Here is an 18530-nt window from a genome sequence, read left to right as displayed (position 1 = left end):
GAGCTATGGATTGACTATGGCAACAATACACATTGTGTTACCTCGTACACCATTGGAGTGACGCTGTTGCAAAACTACAACTCCCAGCATGCCCGGACAGCCTTTGGCTGTCCGGGCATGCTGGGAGTTGTAGTTTTGCAACAGCTGGAGGCAATGCCCTAGATCAACCTAGTATCCATAAGATGATATCTTTAAAGGGGTACTCCGGTGGAAAACTTTTTTTTTAAATCAACTGGTGCCAGAAAGTTAAACAGATTTGTAAATGACATCAATTAAAAAAAATCTAAATCCTTCCAGTACTTATTAGCTGCTGAATACTACAGAGGAAATTCTTTTCTTTTTGGAACACAGAGCTCTCTGCTGACATCACGACCCCAGTGCTCTCTGCTGACATCTCTGTCCATTTTAGGAACTGTCCAGAGCAGCATAATCTTTGCTATGGGGATTTTCTCCTACTCTGGACAGTTCTTAAAATGGACAGAGATGTCAGCAGAGAGCACTGTGCTCGTGATGTCAGCAGAGAGCTCTGTGTTCCAAAAAGAAAAGAATTTCCTCTGTAGTTTTCAGCAACTAATAAGTACTGGAAGGATTAAGATTTTTTTTTTATAGAAATAATTTACAAATCTGTTTAACTTTCCGCCACCAGTTGATTTAAAAAAAAAAAAAAAGTTTTCCACCAGAGTACCCCCCCCCCCCCCCCAAAAAAAAAATTGTTTTATGGATTCGCATTCTTCAAAGCTTTTGGGTAAAGATAACTCATACGTGAGTCACTGAAGTTCTCCCCTGAGTCACATGTTAACCACGTTTCAAGGTGAAATATTTAGCATTCTATTCGTGCAGCAAAATATACCTTCCCCGGCCATATCTGCATGAATCACCACTGTGACATTTCTAGATCCAGGGGATATATCAGGCTGTTTGCTATTCTTTTAATGTTAATCGATAACCTGCGGGATTCACCATTCCCTTGCCCTAATAATGGATGCGACTCAGCGCCTGCAGGTTTAAAATGTAACAGAATGGATACATTGTATCTGCGCAGAACGTTACGTTTGTAATAAATACTCAATAGTCGCAACCTGTATGATACCGCTCATTGTTGTTGGTCTCTTCTAACTTTTATCATTGCATATCACATGACCTTGGTGGTCAGTAGAGGCTGGCCGGCATGACCCTTTTTTCATACTGATGTCACATGATGGGAAGTCCTTAATGTCCTAAGCTTGCAAGAGGGAAACAGCCCCATGGTCCTATAAGGGTATAGCTCCACATCTGGTGAATAGAGTCATCTCTCCAGAATCCATCTGGTCTACAGCTCTACACTACCACCACAATTCCTCTGGCCCATATCTCCATCCCTGTACAAGATCCACTACAACTTATCTGGTCTATATCCGCATCCCTGTGCAGATCTACCACAATTCATCTGGTCCATAACTCCATCACTGTACAAGATCCACTACAACTTATCTGGTCCATATCTCCTTCCCTGTACAAGATCCACTAAAACTCACCTGGTCCATATTTCTATTCTTGTACAGATCCACCACAACTCCTCTCGTCCATATCTCCATCCCTCTACAGATCCACCACAACTCCTCTCGTCCATATCTCCATCCCTCTACAGATCCACCACAACTCCTCTCGTCCATATCTCCATCCCTCTACAGATCCACCACAATTCATTTGGTCCATATCTCCATCCCTGTATAGATTCGCCACGACTCATCTGGTCTCTTCATCCCTGTACAAGATCCACTACAACTCATCTGGTCAATATCTCCATCACTGTACAAGATCCACTACAACTCATCTGGTCCATATTTCTATCCTTGAACAGATCCACCACAACTCATCTGGTCCATATATCAATCCCTCTACAGATCCACCACAACTCATCTGGTCCAAACCTCAATCCCTCTACAGATCCACCACAACTCATCTGGTCCAAACCTCAATCCCTCTACAGATCCACCACAACTCATTTGGTCCATATCTCCATCCCTCTACAAATCCACCACAACTCATCTGGGCCATATGTCCATCCCTGCACAGATCCACCACAGCTCATCTGGTCCATCTCTCCATCACTGTACAAGATCCACTGCAACTTATCTGGTCCATATCTCTATCCCTGTACAAGATCCAACTCATCTGGTCCATTTCTCCATCCCTGAACAGATCCACCACAACTCATCTGGTCTATATTTTAATCCCTATACAGATCCACTGCAACTTATCTGGTCCATATCTCCATCCCTGTACAGATCCACCACAACTCATCTGGTCTCTCCATCCCTGTACAGATCCACCACAACTCATCTGTTCTCTCCATCCCTGTACAGATTTGCCACAACTTATCTGGTCCATATCTCCCTCCAGGTACAATATCTACTACAACTTATCTGGTCTACATCTCCAGCCCTGTACAGATCCACCACAACTCATCTGGTCCATATCTCCATCCCTGTACAAGATCCACTACAACTCATCTGGTCCATATTTCTATCCATGAACATATCCACCACAACTCATCTGGTCCATATCTCTATCCCTCTACAGATCAACCACAACTCATCTGGTCCATATCTCCATCCCTCTACAGATCCACCACAACTCATTTGGCCCATATCTCCATCCAAGGGACTGACAGTGATCAGCAGATGGCTGGTGTAATACACTGTTCTAATATACTAGTGCAGTGCATTTAGCCTGTCAGCATTATTATGACAGGCAATGTTCCTGGCAATGCTGAACTACACAGCCGGGTATACAGACACCAATGGCAAGCCTGGGGGCAGCGCTGGGGATCCTCAGCCTTGCTTTGCATGGCAGTCGTGCCATGCAAAGCGGGGCTGAGGATCGCCAGGGCTGATGCTGGAGGTAAGCGGCACTCTTCACATGCCGCAGTCATGATTTGACCACAGCATGTGAAAGGTTAAACCACCTGAAGTGGAGGTGTCTACTGACAGACTACTTCCTGTGATCCCCACATAAGAGAGACGCTAAAGCTTATTCTAGCCCCGCCGTGAATAAGTACCCTTAAAGACCACCGTAAAAAGGCGTATTGGCGGTCATTAAGAGGTTAAAAGGTGAGGAGGAAAATATTTAAAAGGCAAAAATGAAAATTTGATGCTTCATGAAGGGGTTAAATCCCATTAATTTAACAGTTTTACACACCTTGACATCCCTAGGAGCCCACAAGCCTCCAAACCTACTAACTCATTGTTAGCTCCTTATCTCCACAGCCCCGCTTAACCCCTTAAGGACCCTTGACATACGCGTACGTCATGACACCCTGGTACTTAAGGACCCATGACGTACGCGTACGTCATGGACAATTCCGGTCCCCGCCGGGCGGGGATCGGACCGGGATGCCTGCTGAAATCATTCAGCAGGCATCCCGTGCAAACGCCCAGGGGGACCCGCTGACCGGAGATACAAGGTGATCGAGGGTGTAGGATACACCCCCGATCACCTCCTGTATCTATCGGGAGGTGGTGATTTCGTCACCCCCCCCCCCCCCCCCCAGGATCGCTGCTATTGGCTGGATCGTCCAGCCAATAGCAGCCGGCAGGGGAGGGGTTAACCGCATCCTCCTGCAGCTCCCGCAGCTGGCTGGGTTCAGTCAGCGGTCAGAGCTGCTAGAGGAAGACCCCCTCTGCTGAGATTGGAGCCCCCACAGAAGTAAAGAAGCCCCCCCATAGATCAGGGAAAGAATACAATCCAGGGAAAGGTAGGGTAAAAAGTAAAATAAAAGTAAAAAAAAGTTTTTAAAAAATTCCCCCCCCCGACCCCCTACTAGGTCCCCAAGGGTTCGCCGCAATTTTTCAGTGTGACCCGGGCCCTATTAGGGGTTCAAGGCGCTGCATTTGGCCCCCCATTTTTTTTTGGGCCGCAGCGCTTTCCCCCCCCCCCCCCCATACAGTTTATAGTTACACCAATCACACACAGTACATACTCCCCCCCCAACACACCCCCCCCCCAACACCTCCACCCCACCACCCCCCGCCACCGTAGAAAAAGGCGATGGCTCGCCAGGCATTTTCGGCAGCGGAGGCATACGCTTTTCTTGTCTCCGATTCCGAATCTGCCAGTGAGGACGATGAAGATCCAACATTCCTGTGTTCTTCATCGTCCTCCCCATCATCTAGCAGTGATGATGAGTCCCCTGTATGGCGGCGGAGACGCCGCCAGGTGAGGCCACGCACCCCCCATGATAGTGGCCCAATGGCCGGCACTAGTACAAGCGACAATGCCGCTGGTTCTAGGAGTCCGACCCCGAGACAAGTTTACCGGAGCCCCTTTCCGGTGAACCTGTCTGGAGACCCCCAGAGGGTTATCAGCCACGGGCTCCGGAGTTTGTTGGCGACTCCGGAATCCGGATTGACATGGCCGGGTTCACTGAAATTGACTATTTCAGTTATTTTTTCAGTGACTGCCTGGTCAATCTAATGGTGGAGCAGACGAATCTGTACGCCAGGCAGTTCATCGCCCACCACCCTGATTCTTTTTTGGCCAGGCCCAATGAATGGTACGCCATTGATGCAGCAGAGATGAGGAAATTTTGGGGCCTCTTGCTGCATATGGGCCTGGACAAAAAGCCTAGTGTCAGGCACTACTGGAGCGAGGACGTCCTATACAAGACCCCGTTTTACAGTATGGCCATGACACGGAAGCGGTTCGAGGCCATTCGGAAATGCCTTCATTATGCAGATAATGAGGCATGTCCACCCCAAATTTTTGGAGGCCTACGTACCGCTTAGGGAGCTCTAGGTTGATGAGTCTCTTATCACTTTTAAGGGGAGACTCATCTTCCGCCAGTATATTCCCTCGAAGCGGGCGCGATATTGCGTGAAGCTCTATAAACTTTGTGAGAGTACCTCCGGGTACACTTACAAGTTTAGAGTGTATGAGGGACGAGATTCCCGTATTGAACCCCCAGATTGTTCCCCCACTCTGAGTGTTAGCGGGAAACTCGTTTGAGAGCTTGTGCACACATTGCTAGATAAGGGCTACCACGTGTACGTGGACAACTTTTATACCAGCATCCCTCTCTTCACATCCCTTGACGCCAGATCGACGTCCGCTTGTGGGACTGTGCGGAAAAAGTCCCGTGCCTTTTCCCATGAAAACCTGTTGTTGGTCAAGTATAAGGATAAGAGGGATGTGCTTATGCTGACCACTATTCATGGCAACGGCAACTCACCTGTCCCTGTGTGAGGTACCACAACACCGGTCCTCAAGCCCGATAGTATTCTGGACTACAATCGGTATATGGGGGGAGTTGATCTTTCTGATCAAGTCCTCAAGCCATACATGGCCATGCGCAAAACACAGGTATGGTACAAAAAAGTTGCGGTTTACATGGTACAGGTTGCCATGTACAACTCTTTTGTACTGTCCCAGCACGCTGGCAACACAGGGACATACCTCCAGTTCCAAGAAGAAGTCCTAAAGGTCCTGATCTTTGGCGACTGGGAAAGAGCAGGCCAGACTTCCCAAGGAACTGAAGTAATAGGTGCCAGGATCGTCCCAGGTCAACACTTTCCAGGTGAAGTCCCCCACACTGGAAAGAAGGGACGAACCCAGAAAAGATGCAGAGTGTGTTACAAGAGGGGGATACGGAAGGATATCACCACTCAATGTGACACTTGCCCCGATCATCCGGGCCTCTGCATTAAGGATTGCTTCAGGGAGTATCACTCTTCCATGCAGTACTAAATTTTCTCTTCTCATCTTCCATAATTTGACCCCAATGTACCAAGTCCAGAGTACATTCCAAGTTTTAACCCCATAAACCACTAAATTGCCCAAAATAATGTTTCATCTGAAAAAAAAAAACTGATAAGACCTCTGAGGGTATTTTTTTTTACAAAAAATGGGTCATGGGTCACTGAGTCACTATCATCGAGGACTTTTTATGTTGCCTCAAATGCGCAGCGCTCTCTCTCCACCTGAGCGGGGTGCACATTTGAGGCAACAAGTTAGGGACGGCCACACACATCACATTCCCAGAATGATGATTCAGAGCACAGGGTTTGGGGTGGGCATATTTTTTAGTTTTGGCTATGCTCTGGGTCCTCATTCTGGGAACATAATTTATAATTTTATGTCCCACTGTACCCCATTTTAGTTATTTAGTGTACCCCAGTTATTTACCCCATGTAATGCCCCTTGAGGGGGGTCCCACTGTTCTGGCTCCATAGGAGAAAGCCAAAGCTCAAGGACCCTGACTGATCTCCGGCACCTCTGAGACCGGTGTGCATGCTGTTTACGCCAAGATATGAGGTATGTCCTTACTCCTAAGAAATGTATTTACACATTTACAATGACATTTTCTCCTTTTACCACTTGTGAAAATGAAAAATTTGGGGTAACCCCAGCATTTTAGTGTAAAAAAATCTAATTTTTCATTTTCACATCCCACTTCATGAATATTTATCAAACACCTGTGGGGTGTTAAGGCTCACTGTACCCCTTGTTTCGTTCCTTGAGGGGTGTAGTTTCTAAAATAGTATGCCATGTGTTTTTTTTTTTTTTGCTGTCCTGGCACCATAGGGGCTTCCTAAATGCGATATGCCCCCCCATTTCAGCAAAATTTGCAAATGTGACTCCTTCTCTTCTGAGCATTGTAGTGCGCCCGCAGTGCACTTGACGTCCACACATGGGGTATTTCCATACTCAGAAAATATGGGGTTACACATTTTGGGGGGCATTTTTCCTATTACCCCTTATAAAAATGTAAAATTTTGAGAAAAAAATGCATTTTAGTGGAAAATAAGAATAAAAATGTATTTACTCATCCAAAGTCGTCAAACACCTGGGGGGTGTTATGCTCACTGTACCCCTTGTTACGTTCCTTGAGGGGTGTAGTTTCCAAAATAGTATGCCATGTGGTTTTTTTTTTTTGCTGTCCTGGCACCATAGGGGCTTCCTAAATGGGACCTGCCCCCAAAAAACCATTTCAGCTAAATTTACTTTGCAAAGCAAATGTGACTCCTTCTCTTCTGAGCATTGTAGTACGCCAACAGAGCACTTGACGTGCACATATGAGGTATTTCCATACTCAGAAGAGATGGGGTTACAAATGTTTGGGGTCATTTTCTCCTATTATCCCTTGTAAAAATGTTAAATTTAGGGGAAAACCAGAATTTTAGTGAAAAAAAAAAAATCATTTACACATCCAACTTTAACGAAAAGTCGTCAAACACCTGTGGGGTGTTAAGGCTCACTGTACCCCTTGTTACGTTCCTTGAGGGGTGTAGTATCCAAAATAGTATGCCATGTGTTTTTTTTTTTTTTTTGCTGTCCTGGCACCATAGGGACTTCCTAAATGGGACATGCCCCCAAAAAACCATTTCAGCAAAATTTACTTTGCAAAAGCCAAATGTGACTCCTTCTCTTCTGAGCATTGTAGTGCGCCAACAGAGCACTTGATGTGCACATATGAGGTTTTTCCATACTCAAAAGAGATGGGGTAAAAAATTTTGAGGGGCATTCTTTCCTATTAACCCTTGTAAAAATTAAAAATTTGGGGGAAATCTAGCATTTTAGTGAAAAAAAAAATCATTTACACATCCAACTTTAACAAAAAGTTGTGAAACACCTGTGGTATGTTAAGACTCACTGGACCCCTTGTTACGTGCCTTGAGGGGTCTAGTTTCCAAAATAGTATGCCATGTGTTTTTTTTTTTTTTTTTGCTGTTCTGGCACCATAGGGGCTTCCTAAATGTGACATGCCCCCCAAAAACAATTTCAGAAAAACTCACTCTCCAAAATCCCACTGTTGCTCATTCCCTTCTGAGCCCTCTACTGCGCCCGCCGAACACTTGACATACACATATGAGGTATTTCCTTACTCGAGAGAAATTGGGTTACACATTTTAGGAAGATTTCTCTCCTTTTACCCCTTGTAAAAATTCAAAATCTGGGTCTACAAGAACATGCCAGTTTAAAAAATGAAGATTTAGAATTTTCTCCTTCACTTTGCTGCTATTCCTGTGAAACACCTAAAGGGTTAACAAACCTTTTGAATGTCATTTTGAATACTTTGAGGGGTGCAGTTTTTATAATGGGGTCATTTATGGGGTATTTATAATAAGAAGGCCCTTCAAATCCACTTCAAAACATAACTGGTCCCTGAAAAATTTCGATTTTGAAAATATTGTGAAAAATTGGAAAATTGATGCTATACTTTGAAGCCCCCTGATGTCTTCCAAAAGTAAAAACATGTCAACTTTATGATGCAAATATAAAGTGGACATATTGTATATGTGAATCAATATATAATTAATTTGGAATATTCATTTTCCTTATAAGCAGAGAGCTTCAAAGTAAAAAAAAAAAATGCTAAATTTTCAATTTTTTCATAAAATTTTGGAATTTTTCACCAAGAAATGATGCAAGTATCGACAAAATTTTACCACTAACATAAAGTAGAATATGTCACGAAAAAAAATTTCTCGGAATCAGAATGAAAGGTAAAAGCATCCCAGAGTTATTAATGCTTAAAATGACAGTGGTCAGATGTGCAAAAAATGGCAGTGTCCTACAGTGAAAATTGGCTGGGTCCTTAAGGGGTTAAAGGGTTACTCTACCCCTAGACATCTTATCCCCTTATCCCCTATCTAAAGGATTGGGGTTAAGATGTCTGATGGTGGGGCTCCGCAGCTGGGACCCCCCGCAATCTCTGTGCAGCACCCAGCGTTCCCTTAAAAAAATTAGAGCAGGGTTGTGACGTCATGGTCACGTCCTTGGTGATGTCACATCACGCCCCCTCAATGTAAGTCTATGGGAGGGTTCGTTTAGAACGCTGGGTGCGGGTGGGTTGTGACGTCATGGCCACGTCCCTCCTGTCATCATGCCACCATGCTCCCTCCCATAGACTTGCATTGAGGGGGTGTGGCATGACGTCATGACCCCCACTGCCCGTTTCAAGCTTTCGGAACAAAATGTTCCGAACACTGGGGCAGTGAAGTACCCCTTTAAGGTCAGAATGGGGTTTCTTGGTCCCATATTTACCATGTACTTGTTCACTTCTAATTTCATGGTTGCCCTGCACTCACAGGACACATCTTCAATAGTGACCCAGGGTATAAGAAACTGCAGAAAGTGATTGACCCCAAGTCACCTTCCTATAAGGCTGTCAACTGCTAGTCCTTTTGGAGGTCATTATTGTAACAGAGCCTTGGTCCTCTATGGACTATAGGACAGTCCAAACGTGACCCCACTGATATTGTGAACTGATATGGAGAACTTATATGGTGAACAGATATGGTGAACTGATATGGTGAACTGATATAATGAACCGATATGGAAAGCTGATGATATGGTGAATTAATATGGTGAACTGATGATATGGTGAACTGATATGGAGAACTGATGATATGGTGAACTGATATGGAAGAACTGATATGGTGAACTGATATGGAAGAACTGATATGGTGAACTGATATAATGAACTGATATGGAGAACTGATATGGTGAACTGATATGGAAGAACTGATATGGTGAACTGATATTCTCCAGCACCAGATGGTGCTCAAGATGGCCACCATTTCCCAGCAATAGGATAACAAGTTACTCTTTGCTATCAGTTTTGTTATGGAGGAGTACGGGAAGATACTTTCATACAGTAGCAGAATTTGATACGAATGACCCAGATGAGTCACTGTGCGTCACCCTCCGAGGACCGGGCTCCTTAGGAATGTGATCTCAACGCCAATTGATAGAAAACCTTTGATCTCGCTGTCATGTGTTAGTCAGCAGAGCTCAATACCATGGCTAACAGAGAAAAAAACATAAAAATTCCATAATAAGTTCTCAACAGCTGTCACACAGTTTGTCAATGCAAAATCTGCAATAGCCCCCCCACACCCACACACCCACACCCACCATGTGCCATTTATAATACTGGAGAAAGGGAGGTCTTTGCTACCCCTAAAATTTAATTACCCCAAAACTAAGCAGCACAGAATACAGCTGCGCCTGGGACACAATACATTTTAGTCCCCAGTCACCAAATAATGTTCAAAATATTATGAAACTGTATTGTTACCCCAACAAAACCATGAATATAATAAATCATACCTTTTATTAGAAAATTGTATATATAATGTAGATAATGCAATTATATGTGTATTTGTAATATACATAGATAATACCATTATATGTATATTTGTAATATACATTGGTAAAAAAAAAAAATGTGTATCATTTTGTCCCTGCAGCTATTGCCTGTGTGTCTATGTGAGGAGTCCAAATACAGGAAGTGAGGGCGGACAAGCAGGGCTCTGTACACTAAGGACAAGCAGGGCTCTGTACACTGAGGACAAGCAGGACTCTGTTGACTGAGGACAAGCAGGGCTCTGTACACTGAGGACAAGCAGGGCTCTGTGCACTGAGAACAAGCAGGACTCTGTTGACTGAGGACAAGCAGGGCTCTGTACACTGAGGACAAGCAGGGCTCTGTACACTGAGGACAAGCGGGGCTCTGTGCACTGAGGACAAGCAGGACTCTGTTGACTGAGGACAAGCAGGGCTCTGTACACTGAGGACAAGCAGGGCTCTGTGCACTGAGGACAAGCAGGACTCTGTTGACTGAGGACAAGCAGGGCTCTGTACACTGAGGACAAGCAGGGCTCTGTACACTGAGGACAAGCGGGGCTCTGTGCACTGAGGACAAGCAGGGCTCTGTACACTGAGGACAAGCAGGGCTCTGTACACTGAGGACAAGCAGGGCTCTGTGCACCGAGGACAAGCAGGGCTCTGTAAACTGATGACAAGCGGGGCTCTGTTGACTGAGGACAAGCGGGGCTTTGTACACTGAGGACAAGCGGGGCTCTGTACACTGAGGACAATCGGGGCTCTGTACAGTGAGGACAAGCGGGGCTCTGTACAGTGAGGACAAGCAGGGCTCTGTACACTGAGGACAAGCGGGGCTCTGTACACTGAGGACAATCGGGGCTCTGTACAGTGAGGACAAGCGGGGCTCTGTACACTGAGGACAAGCAGGGCTCTGTACACTGAGGACAAGCGGGGCTCTGTGCACTGAGGACAAGCGGGGCTCTGTACACTGAGGACAAGCAGGGCTCTGTAGACTGAGGACAAGCAGGGCTCTGTAGACTGAGGACAAGCAGGGCTCTGTACACTGAGGACAAGCAGGGCTCTGTACACTGAGGACAAGCAGGGCTCTGTACACTGAGAAAAAGCAGGGCTCTGTACACTGAGGAAAAGCAGGGCTCTGTGCACCGGGGACAAGCAGGGGTCTGTACACCGAGGACAAACAGGGCTCTGAACACTGAGGACAAGCAGGGCTCTGTACACTGAGGACAAGCAGGGCTCTGTACACTGAGGACAAGCAGGGCTCTGTACACTGAGGACAAGCAGGGCTCTGTACACTGAGGACAAGCAGGGCTCTGTACACTGAGGACAAGCAGGGCTCTGTACCCTGAGGACAAGCAGGGCTCTGTACACTGAGGACAAGAAGGGCTCTGTTGACTGAGGACAAGCAGGGCTCTGTACACTGAGGACAAGCAGGGCTCTGTACACTGAGGACAAGCGGGGCTCTGTACACTGAGGACAAGCGGGGCTCTGTACACTGAGGACAAGCGGGGCTCTGTACACTGAGGACAAGCGGGGCTCTGTACAGTGAGGACAAGCAGGGCTCTGTACACTGAGGACAAGCGGGGCTCTGTACACTGAGGACAATCGGGGCTCTGTACAGTGAGGACAAGCGGGGCTCTGTACAGTGAGGACAAGCGGGGCTCTGTACACTGAGGACAAGCGGGGCTCTGTTGACTGAGGACAAGCAGGGCTCTGTACACTGAGGACAAGCAGGGCTCTGTACACTGAGGACAAGCAGGGCTCTGTACACTGAGGACAAGCGGGGCTCTGTACACTGAGGACAAGCGGGGCTCTGTACACTGAGGACAAGCGGGGCTCTGTACACTGAGGACAAGCGGGGCTCTGTACACTGAGGACAATCGGGGCTCTGTACAGTGAGGACAAGCGGGGCTCTGTACAGTGAGGACAAGCGGGGCTCTGTACACTGAGGACAAGCGGGGCTCTGTACACTGAGGACAATCGGGGCTCTGTACACTGAGGACAATCGGGGCTCTGTACAGTGAGGACAAGCGGGGCTCTGTACACTGAGGACAAGCGGGGCTCTGTACACTGAGGACAAGCGGGGCTCTGTTGACTGAGGACAAGCTGGGCTCTGTACACTGAGGACAAGCAGGGCTCTGTGCACCGAGGACAAGCAGGGCTCTGTAAACTGATGACAAGTGAGGCTCTGTTGACTGAGGACTAGCGGTGCTCTGTACACTGAGGACAAGCAGGTCTCTGTGCACTGAGGACAAGCAGGGCTCTGTACACTGAGGACAAGCAGGGCTCTGTACACTGAGGACAAGCAGGACTCTGTGCACTGAGGATAAGCAGGGCTCTGTACACTGAGGACAAGCAGGGCTCTGTTCACTAAGGCTCTGTGACACGCTCCAGGCTCATACAGCAGGATGAGTAATTAGTCAGGAGCCTGCACAGAGCCCTGCTTGTCCTGCCCTCACTTCCTGTATTTGAAATCCCTTATAGAGACACACAGGCAATAGTTACAGGGACAGCATTTTTTCACTCAAAAAAATTCACATTTTTTTTCACAAATAATAGTATTATCTACATTATAGAAATAGTTTTTGCTAACAACAGGTATACTTTAAAAAAATACAGATAGGTGTAAGGGACGGAGGTTACAGGTACAGAAGGCACGGTAGTGGTAACAGTATGCACACAATGGTAACGTACAGGTATATAAGTCACAGAAAAACTTAAAAGAGCCAAAAAGCCACAGCAGCAGTATCAAAGAGGCCTCACTCAACAGGATATCTGGGCAAAAAAAGGACATAACAAACAGTAACAAAAGGCTACCTACATAGAAAGAAAAAAATCATAAAAGGCACTATCAAACAGTAATACCTGCCATGTGTTCTATCTGAAACCACACACCTATAAATATACCAACGTACATTTCACACTGAGGCTTCGTCAGGGGACAAGACGAAGCCTCAGTGCGAAATGTACGTATAGTGCCAGAAAGTTATACAGATTTGTAAATTACTTCTGTTTAAAAATCTTAATCCTTCCAGTACTTGTCAGCTGCTGTATGCTCGAGAGGAAGTTGCGTAGTTCTTTCCAGTCTGACCACAGCGCTCTCTGCTGACACCTCTGTCCATGTCAGGGACTGTCCAGAGCTGGAAAGGTTTGTATGGGAATTTTCTCATGCTCTGGACAGTTCCCGACACGGACAGAGGTGTCAGCAGAGAGAATTGTGGTCAGACTGGAAAGAACTACACAACTTCCTGTGGAGCATACAGACGTAATTTACAAATCTGAATAACTTTCTGGCACCAGTTGAGTACCCCTTTAAAAATAAGGGACTTTACTCAATTTTTTGCATAAAAATATAAATGTTAATATATATATATAAGAATATAATATATGAGAATATAGCTAAACTGAAACTGCCCATATCTTCTCCTATCCCTTGCACTTTTGCACGTGAACACCGCTCAGCTTGTCGTGAATGGTGAGAAACCTGGGGACTGTTTTTCTCAATGAGACAGAAGCTTCCTGCTCTCAGAGCTTTTGCTTTGCTTGACTTACTGCAAGTTATTGTACCTCCCAGGTACAGACAATGAGCTGAATCAGAATGAAACTACCGAGGAGTTTCAGGAATGCGACAGGCATACTGTAAAATAATTGTCAGGGCCTCGAAAAGCAGTGGGCTCCATTCTACATGATTTAGTGATTTCCCAACGCAGTGCAAGACTGTTAATGTTTAATGACACATAACGTCTATAGAGCCCATTCACACAGTGTCAGGGTTACTTCCTCAGCAGAAGATGCACATAAAAGGCAAGAAAACCCCACAAGCCATAGGGGTCCGTTATAAAACAGCAAAAAAAAAGAAAAGACTTAAAGGAAAACTCCACCCAGCAGAAACTAGCATTGCTTGAGATTTCAGAGGCCTACAACTGTTCCTTCTTGGCTATTTAAGGTCCCAAGGATGACGGTGCTAACAAACAGAGCAATTTGCAACAGGATCTGGGGGCCTTGCTGCAGTAACAGGTTGTCTGTAAAGTTGGCTATGGGTAAAAATACCTGAAACCTCCCCAACATGTTTCATAGTACCAACTGCGTCATCAGGGATAGCAAAGCAGATGATCCAAGCACCAAAAACCTCAGCGATCAGCTAAGGTAAGCTGCAGGTGCAAAAAAGAGCCTCCCCAACATGTTTTATAGTACCAACTGCATCATCAGGGATAGCGAAGCTATCCCTGATGATGCAGTTGGTACTATAAAACATGTTGGGAAAGCTCTGTTAGATGATTTTAAGACAGAGTTAAACAATCAGGTACTGCAGATGCCAAGTCACCCTGCTAACCCTAAATAGGAAAGGTCTATCTTATACATATATATATATATATATATATATACACTGTAGGGTTTGACTTCTTTTAGGGATGGGTGACAATTGAGGGGGTTTATACCCCTGGATCTTTTTGACCCAAGCGGTTTGGCACCTGTGTTGTCATTATACCCTGGATCCAAATTTTTTTATTTGACCGTTCTACAGAGGCTGTTAAGTTGGTGTAGTTCATAATATAGTATCTGTACCTGTGTGTGATGGTGGCCTCGCATTATTATGTGATCTTTGCCCCAATGTTTAACTTAAGCAGTATACAAAATAAGTGTTGTCTCAGGTTTTCCCAGGTTGCAGTGTAACCCGAGATATTACATCACTAGTCAGGTGTTTAAAAGGAGCCTGTGTGTTACAAAGAGTCAAGCGACCGCTGGGTGGGGGAGCGATCACTCTCCACAGGGGTGCAGGGAATTGTAGCTCAGGTGTGCTGCAAAGGGTGGGGTGACTGATGTGTGGGAGGGAGAAAGGTGAACTCACACTTACAAACAAGGGATCCTGGGGCTTGTAGTTGCAGAAAGGGAACTCCAACAGGGAATAGCTATTTTACAAAAAGAAAGCAGCTGCATTATGGTGGACTCACAACATAGCCATATAGCACCGAGACACGCACTTTCCAGAGCATTTCCATTACTGTCTGGCAGCTACGTACTAAAATCACCTTGTGGTGGATAACCCCTTTAATTCGAAACAATGGGCACCGTGCAATACAAGACTGAGTCAGATATATTTTCTGCAGCAGTCCTCCATTCTAGCTAATAGAGGGGGGTGCAGTGCAGGGAACCTGCCTCTCTGATGTCCTAGTACTCTCATTGCTCTAACTAGACAGGAGTTATCCACAACATCCAGCAGTCAATACCTGCAGGTTCACCCCAAAAAATCTCAGAATTTGGAGGAGTCAATGCTGTTCCTGCTTCTCTCTTATTATCTATGCATGCATGCTGTGAGAGGGGGGAGGGAGCAGACATGGAGAGACTTCTCAGTGCTCCTATGCAAGAAAAAGAAAGCTGGGTGAAAAAAAATACGGCTGCAATAATATTTCCTATGGCTGTTGTTAGATTTGTGCAATTATATTTTAGGTGTTACTGCATATGTAGGCAAACTTGGCTGTTTTGAAGCCTAGGAAAGCTGTGTGGAAAAAATATGGCTGCAATAATATTTTTCACTCAGCTTTCCTATGGCTGCTGTTAGATTTGTGCAATTATATTTTAGGCGTTACCGCATATGTAGGCAAACTTGGCTGTTTTGAAGCCTAGGAAACCTGGGTGGAAAAAATACGGCTGCAATTAAATTTCTCACAGGAATCCTACTAGGAAAGCTGAGTGATTCCTGTGAGAAATATAATTGCAGCCATATTTTTTCCACCCAGCTTTCCTAGACTTCAATACAGCAAACATTGCCTAAATATATATTACCACATATTTAGGCAAACTTTGCTGTTCCATAGACAGTCTAGGAAAGCTGGGTGAAAAAATATGGCTGCAATTATATTTCTCATAGGAATCATCATTCACTCAGCTTTCCTAGTAGAAAGCTGAATGATGATGATTCATGTGAGAAATATCATTGCAGGCGGGCGGGCGGCCATAGATTAAGCTGGAGCAGCAGGAGCTACCTTGCAGGCGAACGTCTTGGTGAAGGGCTCTTTTCCAACTGCGACACAGCTCTTCTTTGGCGGGCAAATAGAGCTACGCTGCCGTACGTAACTGCGCACAGGCACGTCGCCTCACTCATCCCCCAGAATTCATTACTTTATTAAAGGGAATATAATGAATTAATATGTGCCGGCCTCAGGCATCAGCGGGGCCTGCCAAAGAATACAGGTAGTATAGGGTTGCCACCTTTCCCATACCGGTTGTGGGTGTGGCTATGTGGGGGTGGAGCTAAAAAAACGGGGGAGGGGCCGATTGCACAGAGGACGAGGGATCAGGGGTTTGAGAAATGGCATGGGGGATGGGGGATGGGGGATGGGGGGGGGTAAAGAAATGGCAGAGGGGATGGGATGGATACAATATATATGCGGGGGGAACTTTCCTATATCGCACAAAAAAATTACATTTAGAGAATAAAACTTACAATTGTAAATAACATTTATTTAACAACAGGCAATAAATTTAAGGGGATACCCAGCAAATATAAATATAATATAAATACATTTGATAACCTCACCAAATAGTGCAAATGCAAACATTGTAACAGCTCCTCTGTATACACACTACCAACAACAAAAAATAGGAGGAAAAAATCATCAAAACCAAATTGATGCGGATAAAGCCCTCATATAGCTCTGTAGGTGGAAAACTGAAAATGTTGTACTGAATAAAACCACTATATACAGACCAGTATACTATAAAGGGTCGGTATAAGTAATTATATACAGGACCATATGGCGGTAGATAACAGCTGTACACAGGATGTATATACCATATAAGTGATTATATACAGGACCATATGGCGGTAGATAACAGCTGTACACAGGATGTATATACCATATAAGTGATTATATACAGGACCATATGGCGGTAGATAACAGCTGTACACAGGATGTATATACCATATAAGTGATTATATACAGGACCATATGGCGGTAGATAACAGCTGTACACAGGATGTGTATACCATATAAGTGATTATATACAGGATCATATGGCAGTAGATATCAGCTGTACACAGGATGTGTATACCATATAAGTGATTATATACAGGATCATATGGCAGTAGATATCAGCTGTACACAGGATGTATATACCATATAAGTGATTATATACAGGACCATATGGCGGTAGATAACAGCTGTACACAGGATGTATATACCATATAAGTGATTATATACAGGACCATATGGCGGTAGATAACAGCTGTACACAGGATGTATATACCATATAAGTGATTATATACAGGACCATATGGCGGTAGATAACAGCTGTACACAGGATGTATATACCATATAAGTGATTATATACAGGACCATATGGCGGTAGATATCAGCTGTACACAGGATCTGTATACCATATAAGTGATTACAGTTACATTTTGGGACTCACAATTACGTCTTTTCAGCGGCGTCCTCTTTCCTTTTCTTCTCCTTCTGGATAAGACCGCCATGTGGATCTCTTAACATCTGCAGGAAAAACATGTCAGACTCTGCATATATTCAGTGCCCTCCCCTCCTCTACACAATCTTCCCATCTATAGGCCCACAAACTGTAATAATGCCCTCCTTGGTGTCCTGCACAGTAAAGGGCAGGTAGGTAGGTAGCCAGGTAAATAGGTAACTAGGTTGGTAGATCAGGAAGCCAGATATGTAGGTAGGTGACCAGCCAGGTAGGTAGGGGGCTAGCTAGGTAGTTAGGCAGCCATGTATGAAGGAAAGGTACATAGTTAGATAGCCTTGTATGTAGGTAAGTAGTTAGGCATCCAGGTATAAAGTTAGGTAGCCCCCCCAATAAGTATAGGCAGTTACACCCCCCCCCCCCCCCGTTCCCTATAGGCAGAGTCACCCCCTCTCTTCCCCATAGGTATAGGTAGTTACCCCCCTCCCTCTCTTCCCCATAGGTATAGGCAGTTACCCCCCTCTCTTTCCCATAGGTATAGGCAGTTACCCCCCCTCTCTTCCCCATAGGTATAGGTAGTTACCCCCCCCCATCTTCCCCATAGGTACAGGCAGTTGCCCCCCCCTCTCTCTTCCCTATAGGTATAGGCAGTTACCCCCCCCCCACTTCTTCCCCATAGGTATAGGCAGTTACCCCTCCCTCTCTTCCCCATAGGTATAGGCAGTTACCCCCCCCTCTTCCCCATAGGTATAAGCAGTTACCCCCCCCCTCTTCCCCATAGGTATAGGGAGTTACCCCCCCCCCTCTTCCCCATAGGTATAGGCAGTTACCCCCCCCCCCCTCTTCCCCATAGGTATAGGCAGTTACCCCCCCCCCCTCTTCCCCATAGGTATAGGCAGTTACCCCCCCCCTCTTCCCCATAGGTATAGGCAGTTACCCCCCCCCATCTCTCTTCCCTATAGGTATAGGCAGTTACCCCCCCTCTTCCCCATAGGTATAGG

This window comes from Hyla sarda, chromosome 6, assembly GCF_029499605.1.
Source record: "Hyla sarda isolate aHylSar1 chromosome 6, aHylSar1.hap1, whole genome shotgun sequence".
Taxonomy (NCBI): domain Eukaryota; kingdom Metazoa; phylum Chordata; class Amphibia; order Anura; family Hylidae; genus Hyla; species Hyla sarda.
Note: the sequence above shows the minus strand (reverse complement) of the source record.